Source organism: Mandrillus leucophaeus, unplaced genomic scaffold, assembly GCF_000951045.1.
Source record: "Mandrillus leucophaeus isolate KB7577 unplaced genomic scaffold, Mleu.le_1.0 Scaffold30, whole genome shotgun sequence".
Lineage (NCBI taxonomy): Eukaryota > Metazoa > Chordata > Mammalia > Primates > Cercopithecidae > Mandrillus > Mandrillus leucophaeus.
Genome location: NW_012103143.1, coordinates 3,445,945 through 3,456,885, shown reverse-complemented (window position 1 = coordinate 3,456,885; position 10,941 = coordinate 3,445,945). Strand labels below are relative to the sequence as shown.

At 58.9% G+C, this 10,941-nt stretch overlaps 1 long non-coding RNA gene across 1 annotated transcript; it reads right to left on the bottom strand.

Annotated features, from left to right (window-relative positions):
• Window positions 1–878: 878 nt before the first annotated feature.
• On the bottom strand, window positions 879–8,911 carry LOC105544502. Its single transcript, XR_001006767.1, has 5 exons — window positions 8,534–8,911; window positions 8,327–8,430; window positions 6,137–6,549; window positions 2,991–3,926; window positions 879–2,329 (listed from the first exon to the last, which is right to left on the bottom strand). It is a non-coding gene; the product is annotated as an uncharacterized LOC105544502 (long non-coding RNA).
• Between the last annotated feature and the right edge of the window lie 2,030 nt (window positions 8,912–10,941).

Below are 10,941 nucleotides of genomic sequence, written 5' to 3'. Positions count from 1 at the left end.
CACCGGGAGGTCCTGAGATGGGAAGCAGGGATAGAGATGAAAGGTTCTCACGCCCTGCCCTAGGGCTGCCCCTCGGGGTGATGGCAGGCAGGAGATGGCAGCAGCAGGAGAGTGGTGCCCTCTGCCAAGGGAAGAGCTGCCCAGGCCCAGAGTCCCAGGACATAGCAGTGCCCAGTCTTCTCGCAGAGCAGAGCACATCCCTGTCAGGTCTTCCTGTCCTCTGCTTACACCTGGTGGGGCAGGCGAGATGTCGGGGAAAAGTTTCTTGAGATGTCCTGGCTACCCTGGCCCCACACTGCTGGACGGCTCACCTTCCAGAAAGTTCTCCCACGCCCTGGAGTCATGCTACCCCAGGGGCCCCAAGGTCATCAAACTCCACCTCTTTCCAAGCTTCCTTTGATGGTTGAAGCGCCCCCTCCACACACCACGAACACAGCGCGTGAGCCATGTTTTCGGCATGTTTCCGTCACTTTCTTCGTAACTGCCCAAACTTGGAAGCGATCCAGATGCCCTTCACAAAGCGGATGAGAGATCAACTGCGGTTCGTCCAGAGAGTGGAATATTATTATCCAGTGCTAAAGAGAAATGAGCTCTTAAGTCGCGGAAAGACAGGAAGAGCAATTAACTGCACGTCACTCAGTGAAAGAAGCTGATCTGAAAAGGCTACATGATCCCAACCCTGCGACACGTGGAAAAGGCAAACTGTGGAGACAGAAAAGGATCAGTGGCTGCCAGGGGCTGGGGGAGGTAAGGGGTGAGTGGATGGAGGACGGAGGACACTGGGGAGCAGTGAAGCTCTTCTGCATGATACTGTTAATGGCAGATACACGTCACTCTCCATTTATCCAAAGCCACAGAATCACCACACCAACAGTGAATGTTTATGTCAACTACTGACTTTATAATAATGGGTCAATATTGGTTCCTCAATTGCAACAAATGTGCCACAGATGCAAGATGTTAGTCACAGAGAAAACTGTGTGTGTGTTTGGGAAGGTGAGATATGGTCACTCCGCACTTTCTGTTCCGTTTTGCAGTGAACCTAAAACCGCTCCAAGGAATCGTCTAATCATTGATTTAAAAAAAAAAAAAAAAAAAAGGAAATTTGCGTGCACCACATGCCGGCTTCGAATCCTCAACCGATTTCATTGCTGACAACAGTGTTCCTTAGGTTGCGCTGATACAGAGCCTTTGAAAAGATTCCCATGGGTTCCTGGTGTTGGTTAAAATGCCTTTTATTCCAATGCTGTGGAAATAGTACGGACACAAAACCAGGGTGGGTTCCTAGGCTGACAGCTCTGATATGACCCCAGAACCAAACCAAGCTGACAAATCTCACAGAGTCGCAAAAGCAAGGCGATGCCTGTGGACAGCATCAGTGTGGTGAGTGACATCTTGCTGGGTCCAAGGTGCTGTCTGTGTGGCAGGTGAGGGACTGACGGATGGCTTGGGTGCCATTTCTTTGACATGCGGCATTCTGTGCCACACTGGCCACTTTCTCTTTTTTCAGCCTAGGAATCTTCCCTGAAATTTCGATGACAGTGGGCCTTCCCCAGTGGATGCGTCTTTCATCTCCATGCTGCGTTCTCATCCCTGCTCACAACCCACAGTGTTCCAGGAGGCTTCAGCGTGAGCTCGGAGGTCAGCAGGTTCAACCCCTGTAGAGTTTCCTATGGCTGCTGTGACAATTACCACAATTGCAGTGGCTTAAAGCAACACGTGTTATCTCACAGTTCTGGAGGTCGGGAATCGGACACTGTCTCACCGGGCTACAGTTGAGGTGGCAGCGGGGCTGGGTGCTGCTGGAGGCTCCAGGAAAATCCCTTGCCTTTTCCAGCTTCCAGAGGCTGCCCATGCTCCTTGGCTCATAGCTCCTCCTCCATCTCAAGCCAACTGCACGTCCCTCCGACCTCTGCATCTGCTCGGCTCCCCCGCCTCTGCTCGGCTCCCCCGCCTCCTCCTCCACTTATAAGCACACTTGTGATGACGCTGGGCCCGCTGGACAGTCCAGGGCCATCTCCTCATCTCAGGGTTCCTTAACCTTCATGCCTGAAAAGTCCCCTTTGTGGTGGAGGTCACACTGTCAAGGGTGACAGGGGTTAGGACGGGGCATCTTTAGGGGAGGCGTGATTCTGCTGACCACAGCGTCCCTCTTTCCCTCATTTCACATCCACTCAGTTCAGAACCCCTCTGGCTCTACCCCGCCGTCACCACTGGGGCTGAAGCCACATCACGTCTCCCCAGAGGACTACCCCGGCTCCTTGTTGGCCTCCTGACTTCCATCGTGGTCTCTCTCCAGTCTCTTCTCACCCCAACAGCCAGGCCGACCCTGGGAAAATGTGAGACCAAGCCTCCCACTAGTTCCTGCCTTCGAGGAAAATCAAAATGCTTCCAGTGGCCGAAGAGGTCCAACCCCGTCTGCCCATCCTCCCAGTTCCCTCTGCTCCAGCCCCACGGGCCTCTGCGCCCTCCTGCCTCGGAGCCTTTGCACCGGCTGCTCCCTCCTCCTGGGCTGCCTTGCCCTGTACCTCCGTAATCCCTGTCCACTGTGCTCCAAATGCCCCCGCTCCTCTCCGCACCGCTTGTGACTTCTAGCAGAGCCCACTGCCCTCTTGCTCACAATCTCCTTGCCGGTCTCACCAGGCTGAAGCAGTGCCATGGGGCAGGGGTTCTGCCCGCTGAGTTTGCTGATAGAGCAGAGCCTGGCTGGAGTGGGCACTCCACACAGATTGGTGTGGCAGGTGCAGGAGTGGGTGAGAGGAGGCTAGTAGAGGCCTCAAGGGAGGAGGAAGGTACAGAACACTGGGCTGGCATATTCACCAGGTCTTCATGCCAAGGGCCCAGGGCTGGCTCCAGGCAGAGCAGGAGACCACAGCCCAGCTCCTTGGGAGGTCAGAATCCTCTCTCTCCTCCCTCACCCCACAGCTTCCCATGGGCTAACCCCATTACCAAGGAGCCTTTTGGAGCAAACTATTCATTGATTCACTTACTAAGCAAATGTTGACCAGGTCTGGTCAAGGGTGTGTGGATGCTGGGATAAGCAAGGACCTTCCAGAAAGTCCAAGTTCATGGTGGGGATGCAGGACGGGGTGGTCCTGGTTGTACTGACCTGCTGTGCTCCAGGCATATTGCAGGTGTCAGCTCTTCATTCTCCCCCTGGAGCCTGCAAAGCTCAACCTAGCCATCTCCTTCCTGGGTGTCCCTGGTCCCCCACCTGCACCCTCACCACTGAGCCCTGCCAGCTCGCCTCTCCCACTGGTAACCTCAACCCTCCCCATCACAGGGTGTATTTTGCAGTCTCCTTGTTTGCTTCTTCCACCAAACTGGGGCTCTTGGAGGTCAAGGCCTAGGGCCTTCCATGTCTTCATGTGTCCAGCAGCCGGCACACAGCAGGCCCTCAGAAAATGTGGATAAAAAAGAAGGGATGGCTGGCCAGCTGCATAATGAGTTGACAAATGAACGAATTCCATGGGGAGGTCTTGCTTGGGCAGAGTCACAGGGAGTGAGGAGAGGCCGGGTGGAGGGGCAGGGGGAAGTCCTTGCTCTGAGCCTGAGGAGGGGTGCGGAGTCTGGAAAGGGAGGTGGGGCTAAGCAATGATACCGCTGCACTGCTGAGCGCCTGCTGTGCTGGGGTCCACCATTGGACTTCCCCAATGACACCATCAACTGGCAACCAGGGACTCCCACCGGGCCGAAGGTATAACGCTAGGAAGTGGTAGAACTGGGCTTTGACACGAAGGCCTCAAAGGCCTGCCCGAGATATCTGGACTCTGTCTGCAGGCTGTGCTCTCAGAGGGCACACAGGGCACCCCCTGCCTTGAGAAGCAGCTTTTGAGCCTGCCTCAGGGACCCCACCTCACCTGCACTTGGGATCTCTCTGCTCTCACCTGCTTCCATTGTTTTAATGCTTTCAGATGAGTTTGTATCTGGAAGGAAACAAGGATTCATCGGCGAATTGGATTTCTAGCTGCTGCAGGTACTGGGGAGCCATGGGAGGTTTCAGAGTCAAGAGGTACTGGATGAAAGGCTGTCTCTGTCACTCTTGGAAGCCCTTGACTTTTCAGGTTCTTTGTCTTCACAGCACTGACTGTTGGCTGTGTGTGCCTCCGGTCCCAAGCCTTGGCTGTCCTGCCAGCCTTACCGCTCTGCACGACAGAGACCGCAGCTGTGCACGACAGAGACCGAAGCTCGCACAACAGCCCGTGCGGCAGAACAGGGCTGACTAGGGATGGGCCTCTTGCCCCAGAGGTGCCTGGGCTGACGGTGGGACAGCTTCACTCCATCCCTAGGGCCTGGACCAAATCCCCAAGGAGCACGTGTGAGGGGCTGGGGCGCTCCTCCTTGACTGGGGTGTTGAGGGGCCAAGGGCTCCCCCCGCAAAACTCCAGGCCCCTTTCTGACCTGTGCTATGGAGGAGCATCTCCTTGGGGAGGGATTCTCAGACAGTCCAGGCTGCAGGAGCTGACCCGGGTGCATCAGGTCCTGGCTGGGTGACCTGGGAATGGCACCCCCACCCCCGGGGCTGGAACCACTCACCCAGCCTGACCCTGGCAGCTCAACCTCTTCACCCCCTGAGAGTGTCGGGCTGGGGCTGCAGAGGGCAAGGTGGGAGGCCAAATCCAGCCTGCCAGCCCCTGGGAGGCTCGGCCACTGGGGTTCCCTGTGAGGACAGCCACCGTCTTTCCCGACTGCGGTCACAGAAGCCCAGTGCATTGGATTGCGCCTTTTTGATTTTGCAAGTGAGAACTGCCCCTGTCCCTGTGGGGGAGCCTATGGTCTGTGGACACCTCTCGGCCCTTGGAGCACCCACTGACCGGTGCATGGGAGTCCGCAGCCCGCCTGCAGCCGGAGCACGTTCCCACTGCCCCAGGCTATTCTTAACAAGCCAAGCCTCTGGCTCCAGGGCTAAAAATACCACATGGGAGGCCTGTGGGAAAGCTGCCGCTGGCTATTTTAGTGATTTCTCGCTGGAGGTTTGGGGTCCCTGCATGTTGCCAGGACAGGGAGGGCACTGCGGCCTGCACCGCCCAGGGCCCCTCTAGGCCCATGTTGGGGCCCCTCTGTGTCAAGCGTCCTTAGTGCCCAATGGCAGCCACCTCTGGTGTCCAGGGAGGTAGAAGGAAGGGCCTGGGAGTCTTGAGCTCCCTTATTTCAGTTTCGGAGAAACGAGCTCCAAGTGGGGAGCAGGTGCCCGGGGTCACAGTGTGGTCTGCGGTGGAGAGACCAGCGGGCACCCAGGGTCACAGTGTGGTCTGCAGTGGAGAGACCCCTGGACTGCTCCCTGGCACGTGAGGCCTGGTCCAGCTCTCTCCTATCCAAGGGGCATTTGGGGGCCACAGCCGTGCTGTGCAGGTTCTCACTGGACTTCTTAGACCAAGGCTTAGCTTCTCATTACCTTTCTGCAGCCTTATCTGCCCACTTTCTTTCTCATGAACCTTTTCGTCCTTGATTTCCCGTCATCTCTCCCACAGTTTGGCAGGTGTGGCAGAGGGGGCTTTGGCCTCGCTGTGGGAATGCAAAAGCAAGGCTCAGGAAGGAGAGGTGCGTGTCAAGGCTACAGCTGTGCAGGGCTGGGCCAGGCTGGCTTCACCCTTCCAAACCTGGGCGTCTTGGTGGTGCCACTGGCGCTCATGTTGGCCCTCTCCTGCCGGTTCCCCATGCCCAGGGCCCCGTGCCGTGCTGGTGACTGATGGCCATTGTGTTCTCAGACTGGGGGGCCTGGCTCCTGGGCAGCCGCTGTGGGTCTGCACCTATGCGCTGTGTGTCCCCGCGATGGGGCCCTGATGGGCAAGCACGATGATCGCCCCCGACAGGTGGCACAACGTGCCATTGTGTGGGGCCCACCCCGGGCAGGTCCATTAACTGCCCCTGCCCAGCAGGGCCTTCTCCAGAGCTGGACAAAGGCTCCTTCTCTGTACCCTCCTGTTGCCGTGGGAGAGGCCTGGGTCTGATGCCCACCTCAGGGGCTCAGAGGAGCAACTGGGGTGGCTGGAGGGGGCCCAAGCCTGCTTCCCAACACTGCCCGGCGCAGACCAAAGAGGCCAGACCTGGGTGTCAAAACGACTCCATTGCCCGTTGACCAGAAACCCTAGGCAGTCAGTCAACCTGTCTGGGCCTTGTTGTGTCTCCCTCTTACCCTGGTCCAGGGACCCAGGCCTGTCCTTGCGTGGGATCCAGACCCAGGGGTGTGGTGAGTGGCTGTGCTCAGGGAAGTCCCCCTTGACCTGAAGGACAGAGGCCTGGGATGCATCACGATGTTCTTCCGTGGCAGTGACAGAGGCAGGATGGAAGGCCCCACTGCCGGGCCCACTAGGGTGGGACCAGGCCAGGGGAGAGGAGGGCCGAGGCCTGTGCCGTGCATGCAGGATTATCGGGGTCGCGGGGGGGCGGCATGAGACCCTCTTCCTGCCACTGGGCTGGGGCTGGGGTCTGGGCCCAGAAGGCCGAAGGGCCTTGGGCAAATTCCCTCCATCCATGTCTGTGCCTCAGTTTCCTCCTCTGCAGAATGGAGATCTTTAAGGCAGCTCCCATCTTGACCCATGTAGGGACCTGGGAGGACAAGGGACAAAGAGGCACGGCCGGTTACCAGGCTATCACTGTGGGGAAGGAGATGGGGATGTCGGAGTGGAAGGCGTCTGACAAGATTCCCTTCAGACAAGATTTCTGCCTGAGCCAGGACCTGCCTCTGGGAGCTCAGACAGCACCACCCAGACTCAGGAGTGCCTCGGGGGCCTCCACGAGAGACGCCCACCCACACCTGCCTGGGGAGCACCCTGCTGCCACTCAGGAGCTCCCTGCTGTGCCACACTGGTCCCCTTAAAACTAGAAATTCCACGACCCGCAAAGAATCAGCCACAGGGAGGCCCAGTGCCGTGACTGATGGGGACCAGGACCCCAAGGGGACCACCATGACCAGCACACATGGACATCACACGGCCCCTTCCTGAGGACAGGGCAGAGGCCAAGCCTAGCTCCCCGTCAGCCCTCACTCGGGTCCTGCCCCGTGGGGACTTCAAAACACCATCTCCCAATTCACAGATGAGAAAATGGGCCACAGAGAGGGTGAGCGTCACAGCAGACGAGATTTCCACCCTGGTTCCCACGAGTGACTTTTCTGAGGCCCCCGGTGCCCTGCAGCCCTCACAGGGCTCCCTCTTCTTCCCATGCCATCCCACCCTGTCCAGCTGGCTCTCCTGGGCTTTCCAGGCCCCTCTCTCCTCCCATCCTCCGCTCTCCTCCTCCCTCCCCCTTCCCTCTTCTGTGCCAGCTCCAAGCACCGCACCCAAGCCTTGGGGACACGGTGTGGCCTCCAGCATTCCTGCCCTGTTTTCATTTAGGGGACGCCCCCAGAATACTCCGCCTGCGGGAGGCGGCAGCCGCCCCAGGCCCCCTGGGAATGTGCTTGCAAGCCTTGGCTGGGCCGTGCTGGCAGGGGCAGGGAATGCAGAGGCGGCAGAGTAGGGGGGGCCAGGACCCCCCAGCACGGCTTTTCGGGTTAACGCGAAAGAGGAGACCGCGCAGCTCTGGGCCCGGAGAGGACCTCAGGAATGTGGTGGTTCAGAGCTGACATCCACATTTCCCTGTCTGCCTGGATCCAGTTCGGGGACAGTGGGGCAGCGCCAGGAGGAGGGCCAGCAACACAGCCAGGCAGCCGTCCTGGGGCTGGCTGGCAGTTCAAAGCCCTGCCACAGAGCCCCAGCCCTGCCACCCATCGCGGGGGCGTATGGAGCTCCTCAGATGGGCTGGGCCTTCCTGGAAGATGATCCCTGGGACTGGGAGAGGCCCCTCCCCTGTCCCCATAGGCTGTGCCCTCTCTCCTCATCCTCAGTCTCTGAGCAGATGGCACCTTCCTCAGGAAGACCTCCCAGGACAGCGAGGGGAGGGTGACTGCTCCTCCACCTTCCCTGGCCCTGCGTGTCTTCTCTGGAGCAAGCTCAATTCTAAGCGTTCCTGGGCCCACGGGCCCCTCGCGGCTGAAGCACGGCTTTTGCGCCTTCACCTGGTTTTGGAATCACAAGCCAAACTCAGGCAGCACCCGGGGAGATGAACGTGGAGGCTCCAGTGGGCAGGTGGACCTCGTGGTGCTGACCAAACTCTAGCCAAGTTTCAAGGCCCGGCTTTCAGACGCTCCCCCAGATGGCCCACAGCTGGCTGACATCTAGTGCTGAGATGGTCTGCCTGGGGCAGGACACAGACCTCACCACGGGCAGGATTTCTTCCCAAAGCTGTGCCATCCCTCAAGTCCCTGGGGATGCTGGTGACAGTGCAGACCCCAGGCCCGGCAGTGGGGCTGCAGTGACCCACGGTTATCGTGGGAACTCCATACCTGAGGTAAGAGCTTGGACCTTGGCTTGGGAGGTCCCAGGCTGCATCACCCTGGGCCTCAGTTTCCCCTTCTGTCATGCAGGAAGACACCGCTGTCCTGCCTGTCTGTGTGGTTAAGAAAGGGTCCCCATTTGAGATGTCTCCAGGATCTCAGATAGCACCACCCTGACACAAGAGTGCCTAGGGGGCCTCGGCGAGAGATACCCACCCCACACCTGCCTGGCAGGCTCCCTGCTGCAGCTGAGGATGCAGCAGAGGCTAAACAAGGGGGTCCTGCTACCTCCCTGCTACAGGCAGGACCACGGGAGCCCTGGCGGAGCCCCTGAACTGGGCTTCCTGGCTTCAGGAAGCAGAATGGCAGCAGAAGGCCCGGAGGGGAACCCCATTGGCCAGGTGGCCTGCCCACAGATGCTGTACTTGCCTCCTGACCTCAAATATTGGCTAAGGCAGGCAGAGGGGTCAGCAGTGCTGGCCGGGCAGTAGGCGCCGGTCAGTCTGCTGCTGAGTGACACAGACGATGTCCTGGCTGGGGCCAGCCCCATCCCCCACCCCTGCTCCCCTCACCAGACAAGAGGCACCTCTGCAGCAAGCCAGAGCCTATGGCCAATGCCTACCCTCTAGCCCACGCCCCCACGAGAGGGTCCCACCTTATCAGCAGTGTTGCCTGCACCTAGGCAGGCACCTGGTGCTAGGGGCGGAGCTTCCCCTGGTTCTTCTGGTGTCTGGGACAAATATTTGTTGAATGAATGTTAAGTCCAGCGAGGTCAGTGGCATCATCAACCCCGACTCCGAGAATTCCTGAGCCCCCAGCACATTTATTCTCCCCGCCGCTGACCTTCACTGAGAGGGGATGAGAAGACCTTGGAACCCTAAGCGTCTGCGTCCAACTCCTGGCTCCGTTATGTTCCTGGGGGGAAACCCTTTGCCTCTCTGACTCTCTGGGTCCTCGTCTGTGGCCTGGGCACTATATCACCCATTTGCTTGGAGGTCAAGTAAGATTTAGTGTGCAAAGCACCTGACTTGGAGGATCTGGCTGTGAATTCCCCCCCGCCCCCCACTTCCCGTACACAGTGACATGCCGAGCTCAGGACAAGGTGTGGGGCGAGCGGTGGTGGTGGTGGGGGTGGTTCAGAGATTTGAGCACAGTCCACTTGTGTCAAACTACTGGTCAGCTGTAGCAGATAAAACCGGGACACAAATCATTGTAAATCACACACACTAGAAGATTCTCTGCCTTCAGAGAAAACAGAGGAACCAGTGAAGCCTCTGGTGCTGTGGACGACTTCAGGGAGGTGACCTGCAGATGGTCCTGAGTGCAGGGTTTGACCCAGCGGGAGGAGGACAGTGCAAAGTACAGACTGAAGACGAGACCCCAGGAGCCCAGGGAACCTGCCCACGGCCACCCATCGCCAAGTGCTGCCCAACGGCCGGGCTCGGCAGCCGCATGGGCCAGCGCGACACAGGGCAGGCCCGCTTGGCGGAGTCAGAGGAGTGTCCTCTTCTCCTTCCAGAAACTGCTGGGCCTTTTCTCATGCCTGAAACACTCCCATTTCACACTAGAGGTCCTTAAAAGCTGTGCCTTCATGAGGCGTCCTTTGTGAACAACGCCTTCAGTAACTGTTTTTGGGAGGCAGGGGAGTCACCTGAAGTGGCATCTCAGAGTTCCCTTGGGACACCATTCAACAAGGATGTGCAGAAGGCAGCACCCTTCTGGAGGTGGACAAGAAGCAGGTGCATGGGGCTCTGGGCTCACAGCAGGGGTGCAGGCCCGGTGGCCATCAGAAGATCCTCCTGCCAGGTCTGTGTGTGCCTATGCCGCGACTGTCCCTCCCTTCTCCCACAGAGCCTCTGTGTCCTCTCACTGGGCGGCCCTGACTCTCCTTCTCCCATGACCTCGTGTCTGGAGGCCATGCCCTGGCCTGTCTGTTTCTTGGCTGAGTGTTCTGAGGTCTCTCTCTATCTGGAAGCTGCAGAATGCAGGCTCTAAGGAGTGAGGCGGCACCCCAAGAGCACCCTCCCTTCCCTGGAGCTGACGCGGGGCTCACAGCAGGTACATAGGGCCCTAGTTCCCCTTTACTTCGCAGTTGGGAACCTGAGGCCCGGGGAGCGGGAGCTGCCCGTGTGGGGTCGTGGAGTGAGTCGGGCGTCACCCAGAGCCCCAGCCAGCCTGCCCCCGCGGGGCCCTTGGCTCGGCTGCCTTAGACAAAGGCTCTTCTTTGAAGCGCCTGAGACAGAGCCCCTGGTTTCCGGCCCCAGCCCACCGGGAGGCACCCGCCTCGGCAGCTGTCTTCATTTGCTGCCCACCAGCCGGGCCAGCCCGGACCTTGGTTTATTGTCAGCTTCCTTGCCAGAAATATGCTCCAACAAATGCTGTAAACAAACGGGACAATTGCAGACCATCACGCTTGGATTTCTCTCTAATATGCATAAAATGGGGTGCGGCTGGGACTGCCTGGCCAGCAGCCTCTGCTAAGCAAAAGCCCCCTCTGGATGTGGGCCTGACCACAGCAGGCTCTTCCCCTCCTCTGAGCCCACAGCCCTCGAGCCTGGGTCACAGACAGGTCCTGATGCTATTCTACCTTCAACCTACCCATGGAGAAGGTTTCTTCATCTATT